Below are 16814 nucleotides of genomic sequence, written 5' to 3'. Positions count from 1 at the left end.
TGAACCGAAGAAAATAATGTTAAACCCAAGGGACTAATATTATAAACCCAACATTGGTAAACCCTAATATAAATATTAGAAAGACAAAAATAAACATGGTTTATTTTCATGGTGATGGAATCCTTGCCACAATGTGACATTCAACCACGGTTGGCCATGGTTGCCTATGATTGATAGTAGTTGACCATGATCAATATTATAAACCTAAGGGAATAATAAACCCAAGGCATTGATACTATAAACCACAAGGAAAAATAAAACTAAGGTATTAATACGAAAACCCCAAGGGATTATGAAACCAAGGGAATTATATTAAACCCATGGGACTAATATTATAAACCCAACATTGTTAAACCCAAATATAAACACTACAAACACTAAAATAAACATGGTTTATTTTCATGGTGAGACAATCTTTGTCAAAATGCGGCATTGAACCAAGGGACTAATATTATAAAACCAACATTGGTAAACCCAAATATAAATACTACAAATACTAAAATAAACATGGTTTATTTTGATAGTGACACAATTCTTGTCCCAATGCGACATTCAACCATGTTTGACGATGTTTGGCTATGATTGACAATGGTTTACCATGATTTATATTATTAACCAAATGGAATAATAAACCCAAGGGATTGATATTATAAACCCAAATGAATAATAAACCCAAGGGATAAATACTAAAACCCAAGGGATTATGAAATGAAGGGAATAATACTAAACCCATGGGACTAATATTATAAACTTCACATCGAGTAAAGGCAAATATCAATACTACAAACACTAAAATAATAATAGTTTATTTTGATGGTGAGACAATCCTTGTCACAATGTGACATTCAAACATGGTTCACCATGTTTAGCTACGATTTATATTACAAACCTAAGGGAATAAAAAACCCAAATTTTGATATTATAAACCCAAATGAATAATAAATCGAAGGGAGTAATACTAAAACCCCAAGGGAATATGAACCCAAGCGAACAATATTAAGCCTATGGGACTAATATTATAAACCCAATATCGTCAACCCAAAAATAAATATTACAAACAGTAAAATAAACATGTTTTATTTTTATGGTGAGACAGTCTCTGTCAAAATGTGACATTCAAGCATGGGACTAATATTATAAACCCAAAATTGGTAAACCCAAATATAAATACTACAAACTCTAAAACAAACATGGATTATTTTGATGGTGAGACAATTCTTGTCACAATGCGACATTCAACCATGGTTGACCATGTTTGGCTATGATTGACAATGGTTTACAATGAATTAATATGAAAACCCCAAGGGATTATGGACCCAAGGGAATAATATAAAACCCAACATTGTTAAACCCAAATATAAACACCACAAACACTAAAATGAACATGCTTTATTTTCATGGTGTGTCAATCTTTGTGAAAATGGGTCATTCAACCAAGGGACTAATATTATAAAACCAACATTGGTAAACCCAAATATAAATACTACAAATACTAAAATAAACATGGTTTATTTTGGCGGTCGGACAATTCTTGTCATAATGCGACATTCAACTATGTTTGACGATGTCTGGCTATGATTGACAATGGTTTACCATGATTTATATTATCAACCAAATGGAATAATAAACCCAAGGGATTGATATTATAAACCAAAATGAATAATAAACCCAAGGGATAAATACTAAAACCCAAGGGATTATGAAGCAAAGGGAATAAAATGAAACCCATGGGACTAATTGTTGGAAATAATACTGAGAGGGGGGGTGAATCAGTATTATCATATCAATAAAACTTTTTCATTTCCATACTTAGATACATATACGCTACTTCATTCAAGGGAACCCGCGTGTATACGCAGCTGTGTCTGAAGCAACTAGCGTATATCCAAAATACTTATGGTTCAGTTAATCCATTAAACGTTGATCTTTAGTTAGTGCATCAGAACTTCATTAACCATATGAACAGTAAGCAGGTGCAGTAAAAACAGAACAGATCATCACACACAAGAAGCACACATGAACACCATGATATAAGGTGGAAACCCAATGTGGGTGAAAACAACCTGCTGCAATTCGTTTCTATCTTCCTTTATTAAGAAACTTCTTTTACAATGTACTGGTGCAGTCCTTTACCAGCACACAGGCTACAACCTGCAGAAGGCTACAACCTTCTCTCATTCTCCACACTCTCCAGGAAGGGAGCTCCAACCCCCTTTGCTCTTGTTCTATCTAAGATACTAGTACATAGGCGCCGGCCTACAATCTTCTCTCCTCCAGGTACCATGTTTCATACATTTTCAGACTAGATACTCCTGAAGCACAACACATAATCTGAGAGGCCACGTTTCATAAAATTTCCACACTGGACCCATAAGTATCACTGAAGCACAAAATAGTCAATACTAGCATCATCAATTTCTGAATCACTGAAACACTGAAACCCTGTCAATAACACAGTCACCAGAACACAGAGCAGATAACAGAACTCTGCCATAACCATCAAATCCCTCTGCAACTTCAAATATTATCCTTCATAATGTATACGCTACTATAATGAATCAAACCCGCGTACATATGCGCTTTTGCCAAAGACAACCCGCGTACAGATCTAAAAATACTTTCTCATAACTTGCAGCTGTACCAGACATCAGTCATACTCATAATACTTACAGACCAATACATGCGTCAGTATGTAGATCTAGAATGAGCATCATAAAGATATTTCAAACCATTTGATCCCGATCTCTCCTTAGATCTTGTTCTCCATCAACCGGTAAGATCCCTCCTTAGCTCAGATCAAGCAATGCATCATCAACCAATAACCTGCATCCTGGATCTCATACTTCTTAAGATATTCAAGACTTTTTGGATATCCTTGCCTAATGATCTTCTTCTCCTTTTATAGTCTTAGGCCTTGCTCAATACCACGGTCCAAAACCATAATAAATCAATACCAAGAGCCCAATACTTGGGATCAACACACTTGTCGAGATACCATGGTCCGAAACCATAGGTTCAAATACCGAGGACTAACTACCACGGACCAAAAGAAAGCTTTCCGACATGTACACGCTTTTCCGTGCATGAAACTGCATGTATGCCCTACTTGGTATATAGCGAACTTGCGTATACGTGACTTGGTATATAGTGAACCTGCGTATACGCGACTTGGTATATAGTGAACCAGCGTGTATACCCTACTTGGTATATAGTGAACCTGCGTATATATATTTTCTCTTCATACTTGTAGTCTGATCATCAATTCCTTGCTGCTATCCTTCTGCACTATGATTTGTCATCAGTGTGATTTTGCCATCAAGGACAATGCTTGTCTCATAATGCCAACAATCTCCCCCTTTGGACTTGATGGTAAAGCTAACTTGTCACACTTAGAACTTGATCTTCTTGTTCCTTTGAGTTGTCCTACATCCCATGCATTTAGTCACATCTATAGATTGATCTAGTTATATGTAATTGAGATGTTCTTCTAATGAGAGGGTTGCCATCAAGTACAACACATGCATCATAATGCCAACAATCTCCCCCTTTGGACTTGATGGCAACAACACCAAATCACTCCCCCCCTTTGACATCAAGGGCAAAGGGTGGACCAAAATATTCTCTTCCTTTGCTGAACATTCTACTGTCCATACTCCCCCTGAGTACCTGCTGAAATCTCCAAATGTGCTCCCCCTTTATATATGCCAAAGTGTACCAATCTGTCCATGCTCCCCCTGAGTACATGCCAAGTCTCTGTACTGCTGAAGTGTGTTGTTCATGCACTTCCTGACTAAAGGCAATATCTGCAAAAAGATGTTCTTCAAGAAGAACCATGACTTATACATCATAAGGGACCTTCCTATCACCAAAAGACTCAATACATACATCCATTTCCCAACCACGTGGGGATATACTAGAATTGACTCATCCACCCAACCAAGTGGGGATACATCAAAAGTTTACACATGATAAAGCAAGAGCATTACATTTTCATCCCAGGCATAGTGGGGAAACCAATATAGGGCGTTACATGACCTTGACATCATGAAAGAGATATCACAAAAGAGATATATGACCGAAATATCTAGAGCAAGACTTTATGAAAATCACCAATAACTGATATCGCCAGCATCTGTCGATTCAGATCAGCAACCAAGAGATCCTTCGGCCTTTGTTTCACCTGAAACCAACAACAACCGTGAACTAGAACCAAAATCTTCTAAGATAATGCCAACAATGCATCATTGGAAGATTATCTACTCCTGAACCTGTGCCAGATGGTCTCTGTCAGACCCATATCAGACTCTCTGCAACCAACATCTGTCCCTGCTGATTTCCTTCAAAACTCCATATACGCGTCTCCATCCACATAAACAAGCGTATACATGCGGATAGGCCTTATGAAACTCGCGTACAACCATTTCCATATCAGCAACCTGTAAATGTCCTGCAACAAGGTATGTCTGAACATAGATGTCAACTCCTCCTTTTAAACATCATCATGAAATCATTCACATTATATGTGAAACCACCATAGCCATTACATCAACGTCAAGATCTAAATGATCCAGGTATCATTACCTGGGAACATCTGCATCAATCAACATATGTAAGTATCAACCTATCACCATATAGATAAGAACTCATCACCATGTCTCCAACAAAGAAACTTTGAGTAATCATCCATGTATCCGCACTATGTATCTTGAGCTCAAGCTCATTTGACAAAACTTCTTGATATCATCAACAGCAACAATCCTTATCCACAAGAGTGCCTGCATCATAACTGTATGCATATGACGACAGCAACATATGAGTGACTCATCATCAAGTGAGGAAGATGTGTATTCAAGCTTTGTACTTCTCTTTATCCTTATGAAGATCACCATGTAAGCACCATATATGCATCATCAAAGAATCAACCATAAATCTGATCTGAACATCAACTATGTATCCCCAAGAATCATATGAGATTTTATCATGGACAACTCATAACCACATCATAGCAAGATATATCATAAGCATCATCACCAAGGACTATAATGCCAATAATGAATTATTAAAAGCATATTCTCCGCCTCAACCTGTGCTATCTGTTAGATCTGATCATGCATATATCAACAATAAGCATCAAGACATCATCAAGTCAGGATCAAAACGCTTCTAGACATCTTACAAGTATCAAAACATTTCCACACATCCTCAGAAGACTGTAACTATTAATCAATAGAGCAGATAATAGACTGAATCATATCAGGTCCTTTTTATGAACCTGTCCCCACTGCTTTTCCGCAGACTGACATATACGTGACTTTGCAGTGTCTAACTCGCGTATATACGCGACTTCCCTTTATGGAACTTGAGTATGAGATTTAGGATACTGAAGTTTTACACTTTCAGCTCCCTCTGAGTCTGTTATGTCTGTGCTGTGTTGTATCTGAGTACATTGTGCTGTGCCACATCTTTCTCACTGTACTTCCTTCTTCTTCCATATCTTCAAGTGTGATGATGTTTTCTCCTTTTGGTGTGATGTCCGTCCTTTGTTCCTACATTCCTTTGCTATATGACCAAGCTTGTTACATGCATAACATCTTACATGTTTCATATTTCTCCTGTAGCAATCAGCAGCTTTGTGACCAAACATATTGAAAACAAAGCAATATCCATTAAAGTACCTTGAATGCGATGATCTTTCTACATGATGGTCTTGAACCCTTCTTCTTTCACATCTAGCTACAACATGTCCAAGATTATGACATACATAACATTCAACATTATTCATAGGAGGAGTAAAAGATTTTCTTTGAAGAATTTCTTTCCTTGGTTGATAATGAGATTGACTTTTCATCTCTCTTTTTTCCTTGTTGATCATTTTAGATTTCTCTTTAGAGTTCATTGTCTCACCTTGTGAACTAGATTCACCTTCAACAGATTCATGAAAACCAAGACCAGTCTTGATAGCAGGAGACCTTTGACTACTAAGAATATCATCCAAGGCTTTAGTACTATCTTGAAATCTCAACAGTTTATCCTTTTGTTCTAATTTACCTTTCAAGATATTTACCTCAACTTGAAGTTGTTCCTCCTTTTCTAGACATTGCTTCTTCATGTCTTCTTCAACTTTCCTTCGTTCTTCCAACTGATGCCTTAGTTTGAGAATCTCCTTTTCTTGTTCTTCATTCAGATCTTGCTGCATTTGATGAATTTTGAAGGCACTTTCCAGCTGGGATTTTAAGCTGATGACTTCGTTGTCTTGTTTTTCAATTCCTTGGTGTAGATCTTCATTTTGCTTCTTTGATTCTTCAAGATCTTCCTTTAGCAAGCGGATCGTGGCTTCAAGGCTTTCATAGTAACTGGATCTATCTCTAAGTTTCTTGATGGTTGTGCTTCTTTCATTGACTTCATCTCTTAATGATGTCACTTCACCCTGCAACTTTTGACATTGATTTTCCTTGTCCTTGAGTAGTTTTCTTACCTTGTTTCCTTCTTCTAGTTGGGCCTTCATTTTGGTAGCTTCTTCTTTGAAGTCACATTCCCTTTTGTTCAATAGATCTTGTTGATCTCTAATTTTGTCTGTCAGCCTTTTAAATTCTGCCTCTATTTGATATCTTTCTTGTTCACCCATAAGAGCAAGTTCAGTAGTTTCACTATCACTTCCATCTCTTTCACACACATTCATACCTGATAATGATTCTGAATCTGATTATGAATCTGAAGAGCTTCTTATACCTAATCCCCAATCGATTCTCCCACTGTCATAGTCCTTCTGAGATGTCTTCTTCTTCTTATGAGCTTTCTTTTTAAGCTTCTTTCCCATTGTTCCACATATCTCCTTCAAGCGATCAGGCTTCTATCAAAGGACCAGCTCTGATACCAATTGTTGGAAATAATACTGAGAGGGGGGCGTGAATCAGTATTATCAGATCAATAAAACTTTTTCATTTCCATACTTAGATACATATACGCTACTTCATTCAAGGGAACCCGTGTGTATACGCAGCTGTGTCTGAAGCAACTAGCGTATATCCAAAATACTTATGATTCAGTTAATCCATTAAACGTTGATCTTTAGTTAGTGCATCAGAACTTCATTAACCATATGAACAGTAAGCAGGTGCAGTAAAAACAGAACATATCATCACACAAGAAGCACACATGAACACCATGATATAAGGTGGAAACCCAATGTGGGTGAAAACCACCTGCTGCAATTCGTTTCTATCTTCCTTTATTAAGAAACTTCTTTTACAATGTACTGGTGCAGTCCTTTACCAGCACGCAGGCTACAACCTGCAGAAGGCTACAACCTTCTCTCGTTCTCCACACTCTCCAGGAAGGGAGCTCCAACCCACTTTGCTCTTGTACTAGCTAAGATATTAGTACGTAGGCGCCGACCTACAATCTTCTCTCCTCCAGGTACCATGTTTCATACATTTTTAGACTAGATACTCCTGAAGCACATCACATAATCTGAGAGGCCACGTTTCATAAAATTTCCATACTGGACCCATAAATATCACTGAAGCACAAAACAGTCAATACTAGCATCATCAATTTCTGAATCACTGAAACACTGAAAACCTGTCAATAACACAGTCACCAGAACATAGAGCAGATAACAGAACTCTTCCATAACCATCAAATCCCTCTGCAACTTCAAATATTATCCTTCATAATGTATACGCTACTATAATGAATCAAACCCGCGTACATATGCGCTTTTGCCAAAGACAACCCGCGTACAGATCTAAAAATACTTTCTCATAACTTGCAGCTGTACCAGACATCAGTCATACTCATAATACTTACAGAACAATACATGCGTCAGTATGTAGATCTAGAATGAGCATCATAAAGATATTTCAAACCATTTGATCCTGATCTCTCCTTAGATCTTGTTCTCCATCAACCGGTGAGATTCCTCCTTAGCTCAAATCAAGCAATGCATCATCAACCCATAACCTGCATTCTGGATCTCATACTTCTTCAGATATTCAAGACTTTTTGGATACCCTTGCCTAATGATCTTCTTCTCCTTTTATAGTCTTAGGCCTTGCTCAATACCACGGTCCAAAACCATAATAAATCAATACGAAGAGCCCAATACTTGGGATCAACACACTTGTCGAGATACCATGGTCCGAAACCATAGGTTCAAATACCGAGGACTAACTACCACGGACCAAAAGTAAGCTTTCCGACATGTAGGCGCTTTTCCGTGCATGAAACTGCGTGTATACCCTAGTTGGTATATAGCGAACCTGCGTATACGCGACTTGGTATATAGTGAACCTGCGTATACGCGACTTGGTATATAGTGAACCAGCGTGTATACCCTACTTGGTATATAGTGAACCTGCATATATATATTTTCTCTTCAAACTTGTAGTCTGATCATCAATTCCTTGCTACTATCCTTCTGCACTATGATTTGTCATCAGTGTGATTTTGCCATCAAGGACAACGCTTGTCTCATAATGCCAACAATCTCCCCCTTTGGACTTGATGGCAAAGCTAACTTGTCACACTTAGAGCTTGATCTTCTTGTTCCTTTGAGTTGTCCTACATCCCATGCATTTAGTCACATCTGTAGATTGATCTAGTTATATGTAATTGAGATGTTCTTCTAATGAGAGGGTTGCCATCAAGTACAACACATGCATCATAATGCCAACAATCTCCCCCTTTGGACTTGATGGCAACAACACCAAATCACTCTCCCCCTTTGACATCAAGGGCAAAGGGTGGACCAAGATATTCTCTTCCTTTGTTGAACATTCTACTGTCCATACTCCCCCTGAGTACCTGTTGAAATCTCCAAATGTGCTCCCCCTTTATATATGCCAAAGTGTACTAATCTGTCCATGCTCCCCCTGAGTACATGCCAAGTCTCTGTACTGCTGAAGTGTGTTGTTCATGCACTTCCTGACTAAAGGCAAGATCTGCAAAAAGATGTTCTTCAAGAAGAACCATGACTTATACATCATAAGGGACCTTCCTATCACCAAAAGACTCAATACATACATCCATTTCCCAACCACGTGGGGATATACTAGAATTGACTCATCCACCCAACCAAGTGGGGATACATCAAAAGTTTACACATTATAAAGCAAGAGCATTACATTTTCATCCCAGGCATAGTGGGGAAACCAATATAGGGCGTTACATGACCTTGACATCATGAAAGAGATATCACAAAAGAGATATATGACCGAAATATCTAGAGCAAGACTTTATGAAAGTCACCAATAACTGATATCGCCAGCATCTGTCGATTCAGATCAGCAACCAAGAGATCCTTCTGCCTTTGTTTCACCTGAAACCGACAACAACCGTGAAGTAGAACCAAAATCTTCTAAGATAATGCCAAAAATGCATCATTGGAAGATTATCTGCTCCCCCTGAACCTGTGCTAGATGGTCTCTGTCAGACCCATATCAGACTCTCTGCAACCAACATCTGTCCCTGCTGATTTCCTTCAAAACTCCATATACGCGTCTCCATCCACATAAACAAGCGTATACACGTGGATAGGCCTTATGAAACTCGCGTACAACCATTTCCATATCAGCAACCTATAAATTTCCTGCAACAAGGTATGTCTGAATATAGATGTCAACTCCTCCTTTTAAACATCATCATGAAATCATTCACATTATATGTGAAACCACCATAGGCATTACATCAACGTGAAGATCTACATGATCCAAGTATCATTACTTGGGAACATCTTCATCAATCAACATATGTAAGTATCAACCTATCACCATATAGATAAGAACTCATCACCATGTCTCCAACAAAGCAACTTTGAGTAGTCATCCATGTATCAGCACTATGTATCTTGAGCTCAAGCTCATTTGACAAAACTTCTTGATATCATCAACAGCAACAATCCTTATCCACAAGAGTGCCTGCATCATAACTGTATGCATATGATGACAGCAGCATATGAGTGACTCATCATCAAGTGAGGAAGATGTGTATTCAAGCTTTATACTTCTCTTTATCCTTATGAAGATCACCATGTAAGCACCATATATGCATCATCAAAGAATCAACCATAAATCTGATCTGAACATCAACTATGTATCTCCAAGAATCATATGAGATTTTATCATGGACAACTCATAACCACATCATAGCAAGATATATCATAAGCATCATCACCAAGGACTATAATGCCAACAATGAATTATTAAAGGCATATGCTCCCCCTCAACCTGTGCCATCTGTTAGATCTGATCATGCATATATCAACAATAAGCATCAAGACATCATCAAGTCAGGATCAAAACGCTTCTAGACATCTTACAAGTATCAAAACATTTCCACACATCCTCAGCAGACTGTAACTATTAATCAATAGAGCAAATAATAGACTGAATCATATCACGTCCTTTTTCTGAGCCGGTCCCCACTGCTTTTCCGCAGACTGACATATACGCGACTTTGCAGTGTCTAACTCGCGTATATACGCGACTTCCCTTTATGGAACTTGCGTATGAGATTTAGGATACTGAAGTTTTACACTTTCAGCTCCCTCTGAGTCTGTTATGTCTGTGCTGTGTTGTATCTGAGTACATTGTGCTGTGCGACATCTTTCTCACTGTACTTCCTTCTTCTTCCATATCTTCAAGTGTGATGATGTTTTCTCCTTTTGCTGTGATGTCCGTCCTTTGTTCCTGCATTCCTTTGCTATATGACCAAGCTTGTTACATGCATAACATCTTACATGTTTCATATTTCTCCTGTAGCAATCAGCAGCTTTGTGACCAAACATATTGCAAACAAAGCAATATCCATTAAAGTACCTTGAATGTGATGATCTTTCTACATGATGGTCTTGAACCTTTCTTCTTTCACATCTAGCTGCAACATGTCCAAGATTATGACATACATAACATTCAACATTATTCATAGGAGGAGTAAAAGATTTTCTTTGAAGAATTTCTTTCCTTGGTTGATAATGAGATTGACCTTTCATCTCTCTTTTCTCCTTGTTGATCATTTTAGATTTCTCTTTAGAGTTCCTTGCCTCACCTTGTGAACTAGATTCACCTTCAACAGATTCATGAAAACCAAGACCAGTCTTGATAGCAGGAGACCTTTGACTACTAAGAATATCATCCAAGGCTTTAGTACTATCTTGAAATCTCAACAGTTTATCCTTTTGTTCTAATTTACCTTTCAAGATATTTACCTCAACTTGAAGTTGTTCCTCCTTTTCTAGACATTGCTTCTTCATGTCTTCTTCAACTTTCCTTCCTTCTTCCAACTGATGCCTTAGTTTGAGAATCTCCTTTTCTTGTTCTTCATTCAGATCCTGCTGCATTTGACGAATTCTGAAGGCACTTTCCAGCTGGGATTTTAAGCTGATGACTTCGTTGTCTTGTTTTTCAATTGCTTGGTGTAGATCTTCATTCTGCTTCTTTGATTCTTCAAGATCTTCCTTTAGCGAGCGGATCGTGGCTTCAAGGCTTTCATAGTAACTGGATCTATCTCTAAGTTTCTTGATGGTTGTGCTTCTTTCATTGACTTCATCTCTTAATGATGTCACTTCACCCTGCAACTTTTGACATTGATTTTCCTTGTCCTTGAGTAGTTTTCTTACCTTGTTTCCTTCTTCTAGTTGGGCCTTCAGTTTGGTAGCTTCTTCTTTGAAGTCACATTCCCTTTTGTTCAATAGATCTTGTTGATCTCTAATTTTGTCTGTCAGCCTTTTAAATTCTGCCTCTATTTGATATCTTTCTTGTTCACCCATAAGAGCAAGTTCAGTAGTTTCACTATCACTTCCATCTCTTTCACACAAATTCATACCTGATAATGATTCTGAATCCGATTCTGAATCTGAAGAGCTTCTTATACCTAATCCCCAATCGATTCTCCCACTGTCATAGTCCTTCTGAGATGTCTTCTTCTTCTTATGAGCTTTCTTCTTAAGGTTCTTTCCCATTGTTCCACGGATCTCCTTCAAGCGATCAAGCTTCTATCAAAGGACCTGCTCTGATACCAATTGTTGGAAATAATATTGAGAGGGGGGGGGGGTGAATCAGTATTATCAGATCAATAAAACTTTTTCATTTCCATACTTAGATACATATACGCTACTTCATTCAAGGGAACCCGCGTGTATATGCAGCTATGTCTGAAGCAACTAGCGTATATCCAAAATACTTATGATTCAGTTAATCCATTAAATGTTGATCTTTAGTTAGTGCATCAAAACTTCATTAACTATATGAACAGTAAGCAGGTGTAGTAAAAACAGAACAGATCATCACACATAAGAAGCACACACGAACACCATGATATAAGGTGGAAACCCAATGTGGGTGAAAACCACCTGCTGCAATTCGTTTCTATCTTCCTTTATTAAGAAACTTCTTTTACAATGTACTGGTGCAGTCCTTTACCAGCACGCAGGCTACAACCTGCAGAAGGCTACAACCTTCTCTTGTTCTCCACACTCTCTAGGAAGGGAGCTCCAACCCCCTTTGCTCTTGTACTAACTAAGATACTAGTACGTAGGCGCCGGCCTACAATCTTCTCTCCTCCAGGTACCATGTTTCATACATTTTCAGACTAGATACTCCTGAAGCACAACACATAATCTGAGAGGCCACGTTTCATAAAATTTCCATACTGCACCCATAAATATCATTGAAGCACAAAATAGTCAATACTAGGATCATCAATTTCTGAATCACTGAAACCCTGTCAATAGCACAGTCACCAAAACACAGAGCAGATAACAGAACTCTTCCATAACCATCAAGTCCCTCTGCAACTTCAAATATTATCCTTCATAATGTATACGCTACTATAATGAATCAAACCCGCGTACATACGCGCTTTTGCCAAAGACAACCCACGTACAGATCTAAAAATACTTTCTCATAACTTGCAGCTGTACCAGACTTCAGTCATACTCATAATACTTACAGAACAATACATGCGTCAGTATGTAGATCTAGAATGAGCATCATAAAGATATTTCAAACCATTTGATCCTGATCTCTCCTTAGATCTTGTTCTCCATCAACCGGTGAGATCCCTCCTTAGCTCAGATCAAGCAATGCATCATCAACCCATAACCTGCGTCCTGGATCTCATACTTCTTCAGATATTCAAGACTTTTTGGATACCTTTGCCTAATGATCTTCTTCTCCTTTTATAGTCTTAGGCCTTGCTCAATACCACGGTCCAAAACCATAATAAATCAATACCAAGAGCCCAATACTTGGGATCAACACACTTGTCGAGATACCATGGTCCGAAACCATAGGTTCAAATACCGAGGACTAACTAACACGGACCAAAAGTAAGCTTTCCGACATGTACGCGCTTTTCCGTGCATGAAACTGCGTGTATACCCTACTTGGTATATAGCGAACCTGCGTATACGCGACTTGGTATATAGTGAACCTGCTTGTATAAGCGACTTGGTATATAGCGAACCTGCGTATACGCAAGTTGGTATATAGTGAACCGGCATGTATACCCTACTTGGTATATAGTGAACCTGCGTATATATATTTTCTCTTCATACTTGTAGTCTGATCATCAATTCCTTGCTGCTATCCTTCTGCACTATGATTTGTCATCAGTGTAATTTTTCCATGAAGGAAGTTGGAAGACCGTAGAGAAAAGAAAGAAAGCTACAACACCAATCTCGCCAAGAAAGACGAGGAGCCAGACAAGTAAAAATTAAGAAAATTGTAGGTCCGATAGACCAATTTGGTCTGAGTGGACGTTAACCATCATCATCATCATCATCATTGTCTCATAATGCCAACACTAATATTATAAAATTCACATTGAGTAAAGGCAAATATCAATACTACAAACACTAAAATAAACATAGTTTATTTTGATGTTGAGACAATCCTTGTCACAATGCGACATTCAAACATGCTTCACCATGGTTGGCTACAATTTATATTATAAACCTAAGGGAATAAAAAACCCAAATTTTTATATTATAAACCCAAATGAATAATAAACTGAAGGGAGTAATACTAAAACCCCAAGGGAATATGAACCCAATGGAACAATATTAAGCCCAAGGGACTAATATTATAAACCCAATATTCGCAAACAGAAATATAAATATTACAAACACTAAAATAAACATGTTTTCTTTTCATGGTGAGACAATCTCTCTCAAAATGTGACATTCAAGCATGGGACTAATATTATAAACCAAACATTGGTAAACACAAATATAAATACTAGAAACACTAAAACGAACATGGTTTATTTTCACGGTGAGACAATTCTTTTCACAATGGGACATTCAACAATGGTTTACCATGTTTGGTTATGATTGACAATGGTTTACAATGGATTAATACGAAAACCCCAAGGGATTATGAACAATAGGGAATAATATTAAACCAATGGGACTAATATTATAAACCCAACATTGTTAAACCCAAATATAAACACTACAAACACTAAAATAAACATGGCTTCTTTTCATGGTGAGTCAATCTTGGTCAAAATGCGACATTCAGCCAAGGGACTATTATTATAAAATAAAGTAAACCCAAATATAAATACTACAGATACTAAAATAAACATGGTTTATTTTGACAGTGAGACAATTCTTGTCAAAATGCGACATTCAACAATGGTTGACGATGTTTGGCTATGATTGACAATGGTTTACCATGATTTATATTATCAACCAAATGGAATAATAAACCCAAGGGAATGATATTATAAATCTATATGAATAATAAACCCAAGGGATAAATACTAAAACCCAAGGGATTATGAAGAGAAGGGAATAATATTAAACCCATGGGACTAATATGATAAACTTCACATTGAGTAAAGGCAAATATCAATATTAAAAACACTAAAATAAACACAGTTTATTTTGATGGTGAGACAATCCTTGTCATAATGCGACATTCAAACATGGTTCACCATGTTTGGCTACGGTTTATATTATAAACATAAGGGAATAAAAAAACCCAGATTTTGATATTAGAAACCCAAATGAATAATAAACTGAAGGGAGTAATACTAAAATCCCAAGGGAATATGAACCCAAGGGAACAATATTAAGCCCAAGGGACTAAACCCAAATATAAATATTACAAACACTAAAATAAAAATGTTTTATTTTCATGGTGAGACAATCCCTGTCAAAATGTGACATTCAAGCATGGGACCTATATTATAAACCCAACATTGGTAAACCCAAATATAAATACTACAAACACTAAAATAAACATGGTTTATTTTCATGGTGAGAAAATTCTTGTCACAATGGGACATTCAACCATGGTTGACCATGTCTGGCTATGATTGACAATGGTTTACAATGGATTAATATGAAAACCCCAAGGGATTATGAACCCAAGGGAATAATATTAAACCAATGGGACTAATATTATAAACCGAACAATGTTAAACCCAAATACAAACATTACAAACACTGAAATAAACGTGGTTTATTTTCGTGGTGAGTCAATCTTGGTCAAAATGAGACATTCAACCAAGGGAATATTATTATAAAATAAACTAAACCCAAATATAAATACTACGAATACTAAAATAAACATGGTTTATTTTGATGGTGAGACAATTCTTGTCACAATGCGACATCCAACCATGGTTGCTGATGTTTGGCTATGATTGACAATGGTTTACCATGATTTATATTGTCAACCAAATGGAATAATAAACCTAAGGGAACGATATTATAAACCCATATGAATAATAAACCCAAGGGATAAATACTAAAACCTAAGGGATTATGAAGTGAAGGGAATAATATTAAACCCGTGGGGCCAATATTATAAACTTCACATAGAGTAAAGGCAAATATCATTCTACAAACACTAAAATAAACATAGCTTATTTTGATGGTGAGACAATCCTTATCACAATGCGACATTTAAACATGGTTCACCATGTTTGGCTACGGTTTATATTATTGACCTAAGGGAATAAAAACCCGAAATTTTGATATTAGAAACCCAAATGAATAATAAACAGAACAGAGTAATATTAAAATCCCAAGGGAATATGAACCCAAGGTAACAATATTAAGCCCAAGGGACTAATATTATAAACCCAATATTCGTAAACCCAAATATATATATATATATATATATAGATATATATATATATATTCTAAGTAATGTTAATCTATTAATATGATACAAAAAGAGTAATTAAAGTAATTCTTTTCCACAGAGGAATCCAGCCTCAATCAACATGCATCCATGATGGTTGCTTGAGACTGCCCCGACAAAAGGGAAACGAGTCCCAAGATATGTCCAAAATATATCCAAAAATTAGCCCACAGTTTTCTTGACTAGACCAACCGACCAGAACCAACATCAAAGCCAACACTAAAACCAACAGATTTTCCTGACTATACCAGAAGACCAACATATTATCCAGAGGACACATAAGACTAGACAGAGCTAGACCAAGAACTAGAGGAAATGCCACCTGGCAGAGATAACACGCTGCTAGAAGTCTTCTGGAGCAGGCTCCTCCACAATAGGACATGCCCAGTCAGCTGGGTTGTCCGACTCACCATGTCCCAACACCTGATGGCCTTCCTCCATTCTGCCAGCCTCAACCTGCGGGCCCGACGTGTCATCCCGACGGCTCTCCAAGGCCCCCATGTCATTTTGAATGCCCATCTGAACATGCGAACTGCCAATAATGGCTTTCTCGTGCCTTCTGTTCCATCCTCCATCAACTGCCTGCTCGTCATTGTTGCCTCTATTCCTACTCGGGCTAGCTCTGTTTGCCTCCTCCGTAGAAATGGTCATGGGAAT

Source organism: Pinus tabuliformis, chromosome 5_1 (genome assembly GCF_031772625.1).
Source record: "Pinus tabuliformis cultivar Carrire ecotype Pingquan chromosome 5_1, CPIR1, whole genome shotgun sequence".
NCBI lineage: Eukaryota > Viridiplantae > Streptophyta > Pinopsida > Pinales > Pinaceae > Pinus > Pinus tabuliformis.
The sequence above is the reverse complement of the archived record's forward strand: the minus strand, read 5'-3'. Positions refer to the sequence as shown.